This window comes from Aptenodytes forsteri, unplaced genomic scaffold (genome assembly GCF_000699145.1).
Source record: "Aptenodytes forsteri isolate BGI_AS27 unplaced genomic scaffold, ASM69914v1 Scaffold229, whole genome shotgun sequence".
NCBI lineage: Eukaryota > Metazoa > Chordata > Aves > Sphenisciformes > Spheniscidae > Aptenodytes > Aptenodytes forsteri.
The window spans coordinates 4,592,593-4,607,616 of NW_008795863.1; the positions used below are offsets into that span (position 1 = coordinate 4,592,593).

Genomic DNA, 15,024 nt, shown 5'->3' on the forward strand with positions numbered 1-15,024 from the left:
AATGCACAGAACACTTTCTTGTTCGAACTCTTGTACAGAAAAACCTTGCTTGATTAGTGCTAAAATGTAGAATTAAGTATTATTTTGTCCACGGAAGCAAGTATAAAGCTATAGATTCCATTCTCTAACCTGTTTATCTTGTCTAAACGAAATGAAGTAAGTAGTAAGATAAAAATGAAGAAATAAACTACAAAGAGACGGGGAATAGTATTTGCTTAACTGTTGACATTATAACTATTTATAAAAGCACACATAGAGTAAATTACAGTCTTTTAAAATTTTGGTGGCATTTTGGCTGTTACTGAGCAAGAATAAAACACTTTTTGATGGAAGTTATTCTCACTCAGCAAAGCACTTTTCCGTATCTTAGAGATAATCATATTTTTAAGTGTTTCTGCATTCTGCAAAGCAATTCAGTTTGCACTTGCATTTTTTGCTGTACTGGGACCTACAGGGAACAGTCCATCCCTCTCCACTGTAAAGGTGCTATGGACATTCAAGCAGGAACAAAGAAATTGTGATTTCTGCTGTATATGCAAACAGTGTAATCATTATACCCTTGCAGTTGCTGTAAAAGCCTGAGTCAGTGCTTTCAAATTTGTGAAGTGGGAAGTCCATGTCTCTAAAGAGGACTGGCTTGCAAGTTTATTGCTTCACTGGGGACCAGTGATTCTTAATCATTATTTGTCTCCTGGAATCTTGAATCCCGGTAAGCAAGTCAGTATAGGTAACTGATGTTAAAGCGGCAATGTGTCCACATTTTTGCACATCATCTACATCTAATAACAATTCATGATCTTTCAAGTAGATAATTCATAAAAAGCAGCAATCTCTGGGTAGGGTATGTTTCTTAAAGATGAAATAGCCATACAGTCTTCTGACATGTTGTTCCCACTCTGCCATCTGTAGGTAGATTATTATGTTTACAGAAGACTCTGCCCAAAGTACAGGGACACTTGGGCTGGGCCTCTGCAGGTCTCAGTCTGGACCCAACAGGGCTTACTGGCTTAGTCATATCACTGCACAGCTATGGCTATTCCCCTTCTGAAGGCAAATCTGGTTTAGAAATAAAAGAGATGACTTTGTGTAGTCACCAAGCCAGCTCATAGCCAGTGAGCTCCTGCACCTGCTGGGGCTCTGCTAGACTCAAGCTGCTCTGAGCTCTGCCATAGAGCTCTCCAGCTCTTGCACACTCTCTGGAGCCTTACTGACTCAGTGCACAACCAGACTAACATACAGCTTCTACACTCGAGCTGCCTTTGCACGTTTAGATAATGCTGTGTGCTTGAATGATGCCCCATCAGTGGAACTGTTCAATGTCAGGTTGGATGGGGCTTTGAGCAACCTGATCTAGTGAAAAATGTCCCTACCCATGGCAGGGGCGTTGGACTAGATGATCTTTAAAGGTCCCTTCCAACCCAAATCATTCTATGACTTCATGATACTATGACAGCATGATGCTAGGTCTGCAGAGCCTTCATAGCTGAGTATCACCAAGAGGCAGAAGAACGCCAATTCTCTTGGCCATCTTACTGTTTTTTCACTAGACCTACTGATCATGTGCAAAAGACCCCATTCACTATGTTTTTAAGATCTAGCATCTCCCGTAGGAGATGCTGCACTTCCTATGCTCACAGAAAATGCCCAGAAAGTTAACACTGAGAATGCTTAATACCTCTTCTTCTGCCTGATTTAGATTTTCACCATGGTGGAGATTTAGTTTAATGTTAAGACACTTAAATTTAAGTGTCTTCATGAAGATGTCTATACATCCGTAAACTCCCGTTACAGTCACTGGAGAGCTACTAAGTACAGGCAACAGATCTTAAAGACCTGACCAGCGAGGAGGTGTCTACTTTTGGGTCAACTTAATCGCTTTCTAGGCTCCCCTGACTAATAACTAAATACTCAGCTCACATGTAGACATCTACAAGTGGACACCTACATTTAGATGTTTAATCTGATGCTGAACCCCACACAGAAATCTAACCATGTTTAAGTTTGGTACAGACAGAGAGACAAACAAATGTCTTGAGGGTCCACTTGAAGGCCACTGTCTATACATTTTGCAGCTCTGTGCAACAAAGTCTACACATCTAGCAGAAAGATTTTCAGTAGTTGATTAATTCCATGCTGAGTAGTAAATGAAGGTCAATACATGGCAACCTTTCTTTGACCCTATAAGAACTGATCTGTAAAAACTAGCCATGAATTATTTACATTACAATCTTGTTTTTTCTCTTCCAAATCAATGTTTGACATGATTTTAGCAGTTAATTTTCTAGAACAAAACACAGTTGCTTAGAACTGGGATTCCAAGCTACTTTGAAGAGAGCGTGTTGCCTCCTCTAACTACTAATTTACAGTGAATCTACAATAAATACCATTTGCGCATTTAAATGGAGTATTGGGAAAAAAGTAGAAGGTTATGTAAACATCTGTTCTTGCAAGGTAGTGAAGCTGGATACACTTGCCTAATACCGCAGCAAAGATAAGAATCCCTCGGTTTCACGAAAGCATGATGGATAGTAAACCAAGTTATTTGGCTGTTGCCTTCAGGACAGTATTGTTACCTTTGTTATTGCAGCAGGACTGAATATAAGAGGGACCTCAGACCAGACAAGGTAATATGACCTGTTTCAGTACTGGTTGAAATGAGGATTCTTTTCATTTTTCACTCAGTGATTAAAGCTAAAGATTGTAAATATTTTAGAAACAATTCTGTCATTAAAATGCTCCTTTTCCTCTGGTAAATTCATGTTAGTTATACTACATGCAGTACTCCTTGTATATTACATTTTAAATTCCTGTCATCTATTCATCTTCAGATACATTAAAGAAAGAACTAAGTTGACTGGAGCAATTTCAAACTCAAAATGTCTTTTCATCCTTACTCCACAAGACAAATTAGATTTGCAAGCATCTAGACCTCAAATCTATTTGCTCTTTAATAATTTAAGCACTGAAAGGTCAAGCAGCTCTTTTCTGTTCCCCTTTATCAAAGTCCAAGTGCTAATGAAAAATAACTAAATCCTATCTGCTGCCCAATTTCCACACACTGCTGTTTCCCTGATGTAAATTAACACATTATAAGCACCTGGGTCAACGGAAACCTGACAGAACTTCATGAGTGATACGTTTTACATTTGTACAAATGAGATCATCTTGCTAATGAATCTCACAAAATTACCCCAATTACAATTATAATCCAAAAGCTTCTGCTAATTCTTACTGTTAAAATTGCTTTCTTTAATACGTAACAGTTGAATTGCCTACTCTGAAAAGGGTTCAAGCTTAGCGAATTGAGCTAGCACTGCACCAGGATTCTATTATTCCTCTTAGGTACTAGTCAAATTTCCTGCTTGTTTGAAGCTGCATTATTCCTTTTCCACACCTCTACTTTTCAAAGAATAAAGTCTTCCTACCTGTAATCCAAAAAATAAAATCTACACTACAGTGAAAGGTGCTGAAAGCATATTGGCTATTGGTAGAACTTAGATTGATCTTTCTGAAGGAAAGAAACGTAATTTAAGTTTAAATCACGTTACGCAGTTCTACTATAGAAGTCTAATGCCTTGGAAATTGAACACAAAATCTACTTTTATATAGACTGAAACTTACTGTTGTATCAAGAAAGGAACACATGGGAATTATTTTTAACTTAGGATTCAAATATTTCAAATTTGGGGATTAAAAAGGTGTATGGGAAATGAAAGATTTGATGTAATTTTTAAGCTACATTTTATTTTAGCAATTCCAAAACAGCTCCAAATTTAAATGATTATGCAGAAATACAGATCTGAACACAATAAGGACTGTAATTTTGGTTAGAAATTAGACATACCAGATATTTACTGAGATCGGGTTGCTTAAATTAAAATGGTCTGTCAATGTCTGCTCAACATACCGATTTTTTTCAAATTGAGAGAGAAACATGAAAGAAGAAAGAAAACATGTTAACACAGTAATCAAAGATACTAAGAATATTTAGACAAATGAACTAAACAATTCAAACAATTCAAAAGAAGACTTAAGTGTGTATCTATTCTTAAGTACACGAAATGATGGGTTTTAGTAACTTGCAGAATCAGGACATTATTCCACATTACTGGAATGCAGTAAATCAAATTTTAATTAATCAAAGTCTCATCCAAAGTGACAAAATAATTTTCCAAGAAGGTCCTATTGGATACAAGCATGGACTTCAGGATTCTTAATACATAAGTCCTTAACATGTACAATCTAGGTATTAATTAAAACTTAGGAATTTATAATTACACCTTCACCAAAAGTAATTCCAAATCGAAAACAAAGGGAAAACAAGCTTGATTACTTCATTATTGAAATGAAGTTACCTATTTTTTCCTCTCTTAAACAGTCTTGATGCTTCACCTAACTGAAGCCTTAAAGAATTTTTAAAAATTTATCATACAGAAGAAAGACGGCCTAAGGACCTGAATCTAGACTAAGATTATCTGAATTTATTTACTAGTCTTAATACAACTGTTGTGTGTGATCCTAGGCAAATCAATGAAATATTTTGTGCCTCAGTACTCCAGCTGCAAAATGAGAATGGGAAAGTTTCTTATTCCCTCTGGCCTGCTTCAACTGTTCAAAACTAAAACCTCTTCAAGACCTTCTTTTTTATTATCCTTGAAAAAATAGGTTTTTTTTCCTAGGAAATGTACAAAGCCTGCAAAAGCTGTTAAGCTCCACTAACAGTGCCCTGATCAGCTGTGTAAACTGTTGGGCTATCTTTGCAGACTGTTATGATGGCACTGTAGAGACTAATTTGAAGTTTTCTGCTCACTGTAGTAAGTCTCTTCTTAGTCTCATGCTTTATTATAAACATGTATAACTGGTAATTTTTATAGATCTATTTCTGTTTCTCGACTTGCATGCTTGCTTTGTTTTAATGCTAACAGATTCAAACAATAGAATAACCTTTAATCTACATATTGACCATTATTTCAGTTACTTATTCCCATAGCCCTACTTCATCTATACGCTTCCGAATCACTTCACTGCATTCTTTGACTAAAATACCAAAGTTCCAATAGATGGCAAAATTAAGAAACCCAAACCCCACCTTGTTATCTCAGTTTTATATCCATGAAGAACTTGATTGCTCAAACCATAACAGTCTATAGCGTTCCCACAATTTCACCAATACCTGTGTAGACACTGGAAGTTCTTCTATCGTACTGCCATTTAAGTCATAATCACTTTTTAAAAATATCAGTTTGTTTTGTTCATGTTTTGCATCCAAAGCTTCATATATCTTTGCTCATCATATGTTATTTAACAAGTTTACTATTTAACACTGCTTCTTTAGAAAAAGACAATCTTTGGACAATTTTTTGATATAATCTGCAACATAACTTCCTCTTCATCTCTGTCATCAGCTGTCTCTGACATGTTCATAACATAGCTATATGGATTAACATTGGAGATTTTGATCTATTTCTTCCTGCCCTTATATTGCACTAGATTCTTGTAATTCATCCTATAACTTAAAATTTTACAGTACTAGAAATTATATGTAAACCATATCTTGAAATGGAAGAGGGAAATTACTCTTTAAAGGACAGGAATTAATAATTTAGAGTTAGCAGGCAAATAGAAGAAGGCTACAAGAAATTGTCACTAACTCTCCTCCTACTGAGCAAGAGTCTGTATATATATTATAGGTGGCACTGAACAAAGGCGATAATGACAATCCCCAACTTATCAGGTGTCTCACCATCATAGCTACCTAGGCTTTGCCAGTGGGTCAGGAGTTTGAGCAACACGTAATATATACTGAACAAAATATACTCCGTGTGCAGTCATTTTCAGTACAGATGTGAAGCCAGAGAACCAGCTGAACAGTAGTCCTGTCCCTCTGACCACTGTAGAATTTTGCACATTTTGCCAAAGGGGGAGGCAGACACTGTTCAACTGTGTTTTGTCTGCATATCAGAGACCATTGCTATATTCAAGATCAGCATTTATAGGCTGAAAGAACTGGGTGCAGTAATAATTGTTCCTAGGGAGGGTACGGTCTCAGGACAAGGGCAGTCTGAAAGAACATAAAACGGGTATTTTATTTGGGAGGAGTGACTTTTCTTGTCCAAGCATTAGAAATGAAGCAATTTGTATGAGTTTGGAATTTTTTTTTCTCTTTTTTTTTTTTTTCCTGAGAGTGAATTGGCATTGTTACAGGTGGGATAGGGATTAGATCGACGACTCCATGAACTTGGAGTTTATGGAGTAGAAGTAAGACCAGGGAGTTTTTGATTAGCAAAAGGACAAATGAATATGCTTACTAATGATGGAGAAGCCTGTTCAGGGTAGCCCCCTCTATTTCAGGAACATTTTATTTGGGAGATCAGAGATTTTCTGGGCTTTAAGCAAAATACAGCCTTGCCTGCTATAGCTTCTAAAATGAGAAAAAGATGAAGCAGCTTAAAAAAAAAACAACCTTGCATGAATGTAAGGTTCAGATATGAAAATATAGAACTTACAGTAAAGAAAAACAAACAGACCAAACAAAACCTCCAAGTTAAGGCTGCTTTACCAATGCCAACAATGATGCAAGTATTGTTAAAGTAATATACTAATATCTAATTTATAAAGGGGAAAAAAGAAGGTGAATAGGCAATGTTGCAAATAATACTGGCAACACAGAAGCAATCAAAATTCTTGCAACTGTTCACATTTAAGTGCTTGACATACCAGTGTTAAAGGTGTATTGCCTTTTTGCGAGTGAAGGGAGTCTTAAATCCCTATAACTTTTTGTTTGCATCTTTACTTGAAGTCAGGAGGTTTTATGCAAACAAAAGGTCCACAATCTTTGGCAGGTTTCTAAGACTGAGGGACAGTTGGTGCTTCCAAAGTGTAGGAAAGGGACTAAGAAAATACTTTGTGCTGGTAGCTTGTTGAAACTGAAATGGAATGTTTCTACTTCCACAACTGGCTTTATTTACTGGCTTTGCAAGTCAAGAGTTAAGTCTGGTTAGATTCTCCAAGGCAGGGTCTGTCTTAGTTCTCAGGAAACACTATTGCTGGCATCTGAAATTTCCAGCCCATGTGAAAAGTCAAATTGGAGAAAGCCACAAATCTTTCGGAATCTGACCTGGAGTGAACACAAGAGGGACTAAAATTATACAGCACCTCCATTGTCATGCAAGGAGCCCTATTTCTCAGATCAATCAAAGCAGAAATACCTAAACAGCTGTAAAGGAGGAGATAAGACAGCTTAGGTTCAGCCCCTAGAGATACTGCCAAATGGAAACTCTCAGGTGTCGTAATAAGCTTTATCTTCACAGACCCAAGTCCATTGGGGAACGGTATCTGGTTTTTAATGTAAAACTCCTAAGCTGCTTTGTGACTGCCCAACTCTTTTGTATGGACAGTCTCAAAGACTTAAAAGTCAGTATTTACAAAGGGGATTTTCTGGGGAAAATGCATCCAAGCAAACCTCTCCTTAGCATTCCTATGGATTTATACTGGAAATCCCCACAGTTCTCATATGGGGAGCATTATGTCACTGGACGTTAAAGATATTTCACTTGTTCTTTCCTCCAAGGACAGTCACCAGGGGAGGATATGACAACGCATTCAATTCAGAAGGAAAACACTTGCTGCATAATATCTTGATTGCAGAAGAGTCAAATGGGCTCTGAAAGTGATAAAGCAATGGCCATCATAAGTTCATCATGGATTTAAATGTTTTTTCCAAACACAGAAGAACTGATAAATTTCTCTTTTGCGAGTTTGAACTCTCTAGGATTTAAGGGAGACATCAGAGCTCCAAATAAAAATTCTTAGAAGAAAATCTGCAAGAAAGGAAAAGGAGACAATGACGCACGCTCCTTCCACCTTCCAGTGGCCAGATGGGTGCCACCTAGTCCTGATGACACAGTGTATTTAATTTTTTGCCTTATTTCCTAGTATGCGGATTCACTATTTTAGAGAATCTAAGCACACTACGTCAGGGCAGAGAATGTCCAGCAGATCTTCAGCCTTGTAATTCCAGGCAGTCATGTACCATTCGCAAAATGTTTGTGAACTGTTTCTGCCTTTAGATTCAGTTATCATAAACGATGACTCAAAATATAACTTTGTTTCATTAGTTTCATTAGTAAATAAGTCAGAGAGAGACGGAGAGAAAAAAAATCTTTTAAGGATTTCAGTTTGTAATACTTTTGTTTTAGAAGGATAATAAAAGATTGTCAACATGTAAGCGGTAGTAGATAATCTGTATTCCCTTTTAGAACATACAGCGTGCTGATGGACTGCAGTATAACTTTGTCCAGTCCATCCTCTGCAAAAATCAATAAATTCAACACATATGCTAACCTATCCTTATTCAAAGCAAGTATTAGTTTACTACTGAAACAGCATATTAAAACTGATAAGAATCATTTGATCAACACATATATAAGTGGCAGTTAGACATAACGCCAAGAGTAATTGTGGCACAAGAGACTGCTCTGCTGTTAACTGAGATTTGCTGACTGGCAAGGGAATCAAAACTGTCCTCTTAACCCTCCCAACCCGCCAAATCCTTGATAAATATTGATGATTTTTTTTTCTTCTCCCTGGGTATACAGCCCCATGGTTAATTATTTCTAATTATTTAAATACTGGTGCCCAACTAGGACTTGGGAGTGATACTACCATACTGGTATACAAGTGCAAGAGACTGTCAGAATTACGACAAACAGGATGACAAGGACGCAGCTATGTCTCCACAACTGTTACACAGGTTTCTACACCTGAAATTCCTTAATCCTGAAATAAAGTTTCCCCACCCCCACTCTCCAAGGGACTGACTACTACTCTATACTGATACGATCAATCTGACGAGGGACAATGTATTAGCAACTCTCCATACTTAGAAATAACCTCATAATTCCACCCTTTTTTTTCCTATAAAGATAAGCATATACATCCCTTTGTCATTTTGAAGGTACAGTTTTTCATTATTATTTCTTCTGCTGAAAAAAAAAAAAGTTCTAAAATATTGCAGGCCACAAAAAATTTCATCAGAAACATACTTTTTCTGAACCACTTACAACCTCTCTGTGGCTTGTGCTCTCCATACTTAATATGGATTCACGTATTTGGCTGCTTTTTCTTCAAGCTCACAAATGCCAAGAAAATATATAGATTTGGTACATATTCTGCAGTCCTGCACAGAATAAAGTGAGTGTAAAATGAAAATAAAATTAAACTTACAATGGTACTGTTTCACACTGACTTCAAAGTAATTTTCTACAGGTGTAAGTAATACAAGGCAAGAGAGCATTTGGGTCTATATTCATAAATGCTGTCAGCTATTAACTATGTATTTGCTGGACAAGCAAAAGACATCTTTGATTATAGATCTCGCCTAATGTGCTCCACACTGTATCAACAAGATCTAGCTACTAAATACAGACTGCAAGTGACAAGCTAAGGAGGGCACCAGAGATTTGGCAGCGTATTTATTTTTTTTGTAGGAAAAGAAATGTTTAGAATGAATAGGCTGTAAGGACACATTTAAATAGTTTTAGTTTGCAGATAAGTAACTGTGCAGGTGAAAAGAGAAAGAAAAACTGAGCAAACAAAACCGAAAAAAGATTGAAACATTTAAGAATACAAAAGACTACACAGGGTAGGAATGTAGAGAAGGAGAAAATAAGAAAATAAAAGGAAAATAGAAGAACGTTAATGTGCTGAAAACAGGTTGAGATGTACCATCGCCTTTGATAAACAAGAAGTGAAAGAAAAAGTAGTAGGAGGAAAGATAAAATAAAAATTAAGTCTATCTAATACAGATATACTTTAAACAAAGCATTTTATAACAATTTAGTCAGCACATTTTATAAATTACATGCAATATATTAAAAAATAGTTATGAAATCAAACACCTTTTACAAACATATTGCATGTAACATAAAATTACTATATTTCATTATATAGTTATGAAATCATATCATATACTTTTATAAGATTGGGGGAGGGGGAATTGTTTACCCAAGAATGACTGCTACAAGATCTCTTTACGCTCACAATGATCTACTGATTTTTTGAACTGCTCTACCAACTGATACTTGGCTTCTTCCATAAATAACTCTGGTATACATAAGTTGATAGTCTTTCTAATAGGTATGTCACCATTATATTTTTGGCAATCACAAAACTTCTCTGCTGATATCTCTTTCATGTATATGGGACAACAACATCCCATTTACATTGATCCGGTACTGGGTTCTTTAAATGCCGTTTGAAACAGAAGATGCTTCAAAGCCTTATAAATAGATGAAGACACTACAAGTTTTACAGCGAGAAGTTCAGAATGTGTACCCAAGAACATGCCATAATCCCATCTATATTCCACACGTCGTCTGCGATACCCAGCTCCCACCCTCAATATGCTCAGCTCCTTTTAGTATCTCCCAAATATTGCCTGGAAAAGAGGCAACACATGCTGTGGCTGCTTCTGGGCTTGTTGGTATGTGAGTTGTAGCTCTCTACTGATGGACCAAATGAAATGAACTCACTAGTTCATACTGTAACACAGCTTATTCTTCAGCATAGATGTTAATCTGGGTCTTTCCTCTGTACCCAGATATTCCAAAATGTGCGAGAAACTTACTATTTATGCAACATTTAAACTATTTCATATGTGCTTGAAAATTTCCAAGAGGTCCAATATTAATGAGGGAAGGAAGGAACACAGAGACAGGTGAACAGCATGATACATAAGCCTTGTTTTCTTAGGAAACCAGGATAAAATCAGGTATAAACTTTAACTTAGTTATGTTCCAGAAAGTTTAATTTTTATCTTGGATATGTTGCATAGCACACACAAGCCAAGGAGTACTTTCTTTCTTCATTTTACCAGTGAACAAATTTTATTCCTTCTGAGTGTAAGGGCTCAGTCCCTCTAGACACCAGATACTATTGATCTCACTCCACAAGGCTTTATGCTCTTAATTTAAAGCCCAAGCAGCATCATCACTAACTTAAATGATGCTGGTCTAAACCAAAATAACCTAAGGCTTTAGATTCTCCAGGGCTTTGAGACTGACTTTACTACTGAGCAGTATAAAATAGGGATGCCTCCTACTTCCTTTGTAGTCTGCCCACAACATGGCTTTAAAATGAATGAAAACCAGGGATGGATTGTGAGGATAATAATTCTACAAAATATTCCACAAAGCCACTATTCTGAGATCTTCTGCTGGGCATCATGGAAGAGGTGAGTGAAAAAAAAAAAAAAATTCTCTCCAGACAGTTAGCTATACATACAGCTGCTTATTACGACACTCTTCACCATTGCTAAGTTGTTCACAACCATACATAGATATCTTTTCCTCTTTTCCTTTAGAGAGAAAATGCTATTTCCATTTATTTTAATTTTAGAGGGAGGAATGAAGAGCTCATGATATACTGATTTGCAGAAAGCTGCACAGACTGTCCCTACCCGAACCAGAAATAAAACCGTGCTCTCATCTGCATTGAGCCCCAGTGCTGTATCTTCTAGGCCATCCTTCCTACCACAGTAAGACTATGGTTTTCAGTAACCAGAAACACACTGTAATTCCTCTCCTGGCCATCTGAAGAGGCTTAGCAACTCTTCATCTCTACAACAGAGCTCTCCCTTGGGGAAGATGGGCTTACTCATTATCTGGGTGACTTTGTTGTATACAAACAAATAAAAATAATTTAAAAAAATGTTGCAGAGAGAGTTTTCAAGAGGTTATTTCTGCTGATATCAAAGAATTAACAAACCATTTCAAGTACAGAGCTTCTATACTATCCTGCTGGTGACCTCTGTCTTAATTTGAGTATTTTTTTCCAGCAATCACCTAATATAAGCAGGGAGGGAAGGAGGGGAGGAGGAAGAGGGTGAGAGGGAGGTGGGGAGAGAGAGAGGGACGTAGAGGAAAGGAGATAGAGACAGAGAGGGAGAGGCAGAGGGAGATTTCTGTAAAATCCTGCCAGGAACAGGAATGACAGTTAGTCCCAAATTATGTGGGAGGCTTTTATAATGAAAGTCACCAATCATCAAAGTTACCTAGGTTTAGGAAACATTTCTCTCCTATCTTCTTTACAGTTATTTATACGATAAGACTGTCTCCATCTTTCAAAATTTGTATTAAAAACACCTTCTTTCCATCAGAATATTTTAGAGCAACAAAAAACCCCTCAGTATGCAGTGTAGTGGAGGGAAGGCATTTTTGTTTTTTCCAGTTTAAAGAACAAATAGCATAGCAACTTAAATGCTCGGATTTTTACATCTGTCATGCTGTGGAGGTGTTCGTGCTTAGCAAAGCTCAGAGAACAGTGTGTAACTCTTAGTACAAAAAGCGTATGACCTAAACCGTTCTTGCTCATAAAATATAATAATGAAAACAGATAATAGCTGGTCTTGCACAGACAATTTTTGTTAGATGCCACATGTTTGATATAATAACACAAGTGTTTAATATTTCATTCTTGTAACTTTAATTTCTCTTTGTCCTGGTTTGATCCAGATAAGATCAGTCCTAAATTGCTTTGGAATATTAGCTGGGTACCATGAATGTATTTTGTATTCTCTCAACCATAACTCATTACATGGAACTTGCTTGGCATCAATAAGTCACTATCGCTTTTGTGTGTGTACGTGTGTGTGGGAGCGTGTGTGTGGCTCAATACCACACTGCTCGGCTATTTAGTGATAAAATCTGATATAATAAAATATTAATTACAGCTGAAAGGTTGGGTGAGAAATATGAACTCAATTATAGTCCCATATTGTGAACAAAGGGCAGGGTGAAAAAATCCTTTAGTTATAGAGGTTTGGGATAATAAAAGAACAACTAGAACATTAGACTCAAGCTGAGTGCTCCCTAAAAGGGCACCTGTTATTAATCTTCACATCAGGCATAGAATTTCAAGTAAATTAGGTCAAGATGAAAGATTTTTGCTGCTGATTTTTTTAACTAATTTAAAGATTTCTTTATTTGAGCATTTTCTTCTTTGATGTCATTGCAATTTAGTAATTAGAAATTTGTAACAAGTACAAGGACACAGCAATTATAACTAAAGATTAGATATCATACACAGTATGCGAAATGATCACCTCATATGGTATAAAAATAGATAAGAACTAGCAGTTGACTCTAAGTGTCTTTCGTCTCAGTCAGATTGGCAGTTTCTCAGCGCCAAACTGTAGCAGATGTGGTCCTACTGTCTTAGAAAGCTAAGTTTTTTTCAAAAAATACCAGCAGTGGAATATAAATTATTTTAAGACTTCTTAATAAATACACTTCTGTTCATCTGTTTGATTTACCTGAGTGTGGAGTCAGATGAATTACCAAAGACTTAATAGAATGTGGCCAGATGGTAAACAAGCACAACTGTGAGCCAAAGTTAGTCCAAATCAAATAATACGACCTTGAAATCCTATGCATAGTAGTGAATCATAAGAACTGAGTAATCTTATCTATTATTGAAGGCTAAAATGTGCCATTATATCATAAAATAAGACTTTCATTGTCTGAAGAACTGTGTTTTCTATTAACAGTGTTTTCTATTTCAACAAATTTTGCTGAAACTATGGCAATATATTTTGGTACCAAGCCAGAAAACATACTTTCAATGAATTTACATTTATGATACTTGGAACAATCCAAAGACCATTTCAAAGCTTCTTAATCAGCTTTATGTTCTTTGCTTAATTTCTTTTTAAAAAGAACACAGAAAAATGATACGTTCGCAAATAGGAGATAAAAATATCATGGTAGAGCAAGCGAGGTGCTTTTATAAGCCAGTGTTACACCATTTAACTCACCAGTTTTCAGGTTGCCAAGACCAATTTATAAAACAACTGGAAAGCATGGAAAAAGGAGTAAAGTCTTGTGACAGATTAAAAGAAATTAGAGAAAGCAAAACTGTCTAAACTAATTTAGTCTAAAAAAGAACGATGTTAGAGGGGATCTGAAGGAAATATTCAAAACTGAAAGCCATGGCAGAGCTGACTGATCCTTTCTTTTCAATCTGTCGCTGAGAAAGAAAATATTGATGCACAATGGTACTGAAGTACAGATCAACAAGGAAGAAACAAAAGGAAATTCCAGGAGTCTGAACACATGCAAACCAATATGAAACAACCTGCGAGATTATACAGCCCATCTTATCAGAATCAGCAGTAGCATTTCTGAAAGTGTATGCCTGACTCTGATATTCAAAGAAAGCTGACTACTGCTTGCAAATTGTAGGTCTGCTTCTGACTAGAATGGAAAGATTCATTACAACACACTTTCAGCTCCAGCAAAGTCATTGACGGTACCTGAACCATCAGACTCCACCTGGTTCCTTCCTGCTGCGTAAGCCAGGGTGCAAAGAAGAACCACACTAGTTATTTTTCTTGTTACAGAATATGACACAATGCTATTGCCCAGTCTTCACAAATTAGGTAGAGAATAGATCTAGCAAGGTCTAAATGACCAGTTCACTTGGATTCCCAAGAAAACAGGAAGGCAGACTCCCACCTAACAGGGACATTACTAGTTCTTTAAATCTACATGGGATGAATGTGTTATGTCATTTCCACTAAATAATTTTGAGATTCAAGTGGGTTTTTTAAGAAATGCTATACTATGTTGTTATCATTCTACAATGCTCAGAGTTGCTGGATATAATATGATAAAATACTGTACTGGAAATAAAAGGAATGGAGTAACAGAAAAAGAGGCAGTCTTCATACAAGAGCCTGCCTGAATCATTTCTACTCTCAAAGAAATCCAGGGCCACTTGCAAACCACAGGTTTCTTCCTCAATAGCCCTGAAGAAGATCAGTAGCTACACAAAGTATAAGAATAATGAAAAAAATACTTTGATCAATAATGCAATTGTCTTAAAGAATAGGAAGATTTTCTCAGATCTAAATCCGTACATGAATGATAAGATGCACTATTGCTCATTCTCCTGTATTCAACTCCCAATTTATGTTTCTTATATAAGATGCTGCATCCTAGTGCAGTGGTTTTCATTCTGTTCTCT

The 15,024-nt window shown here is 36.5% G+C and overlaps 1 protein-coding gene across 5 annotated transcripts in view; it reads right to left on the bottom strand.

Annotated features, from left to right (window-relative positions):
• Positions 1 to 15,024, bottom strand: part of PTPRM (protein tyrosine phosphatase, receptor type M) — a 386,144-nt gene that overhangs the window by 192,187 nt on the left and 178,933 nt on the right. The gene's annotated exons all lie outside the window — the stretch shown is intronic.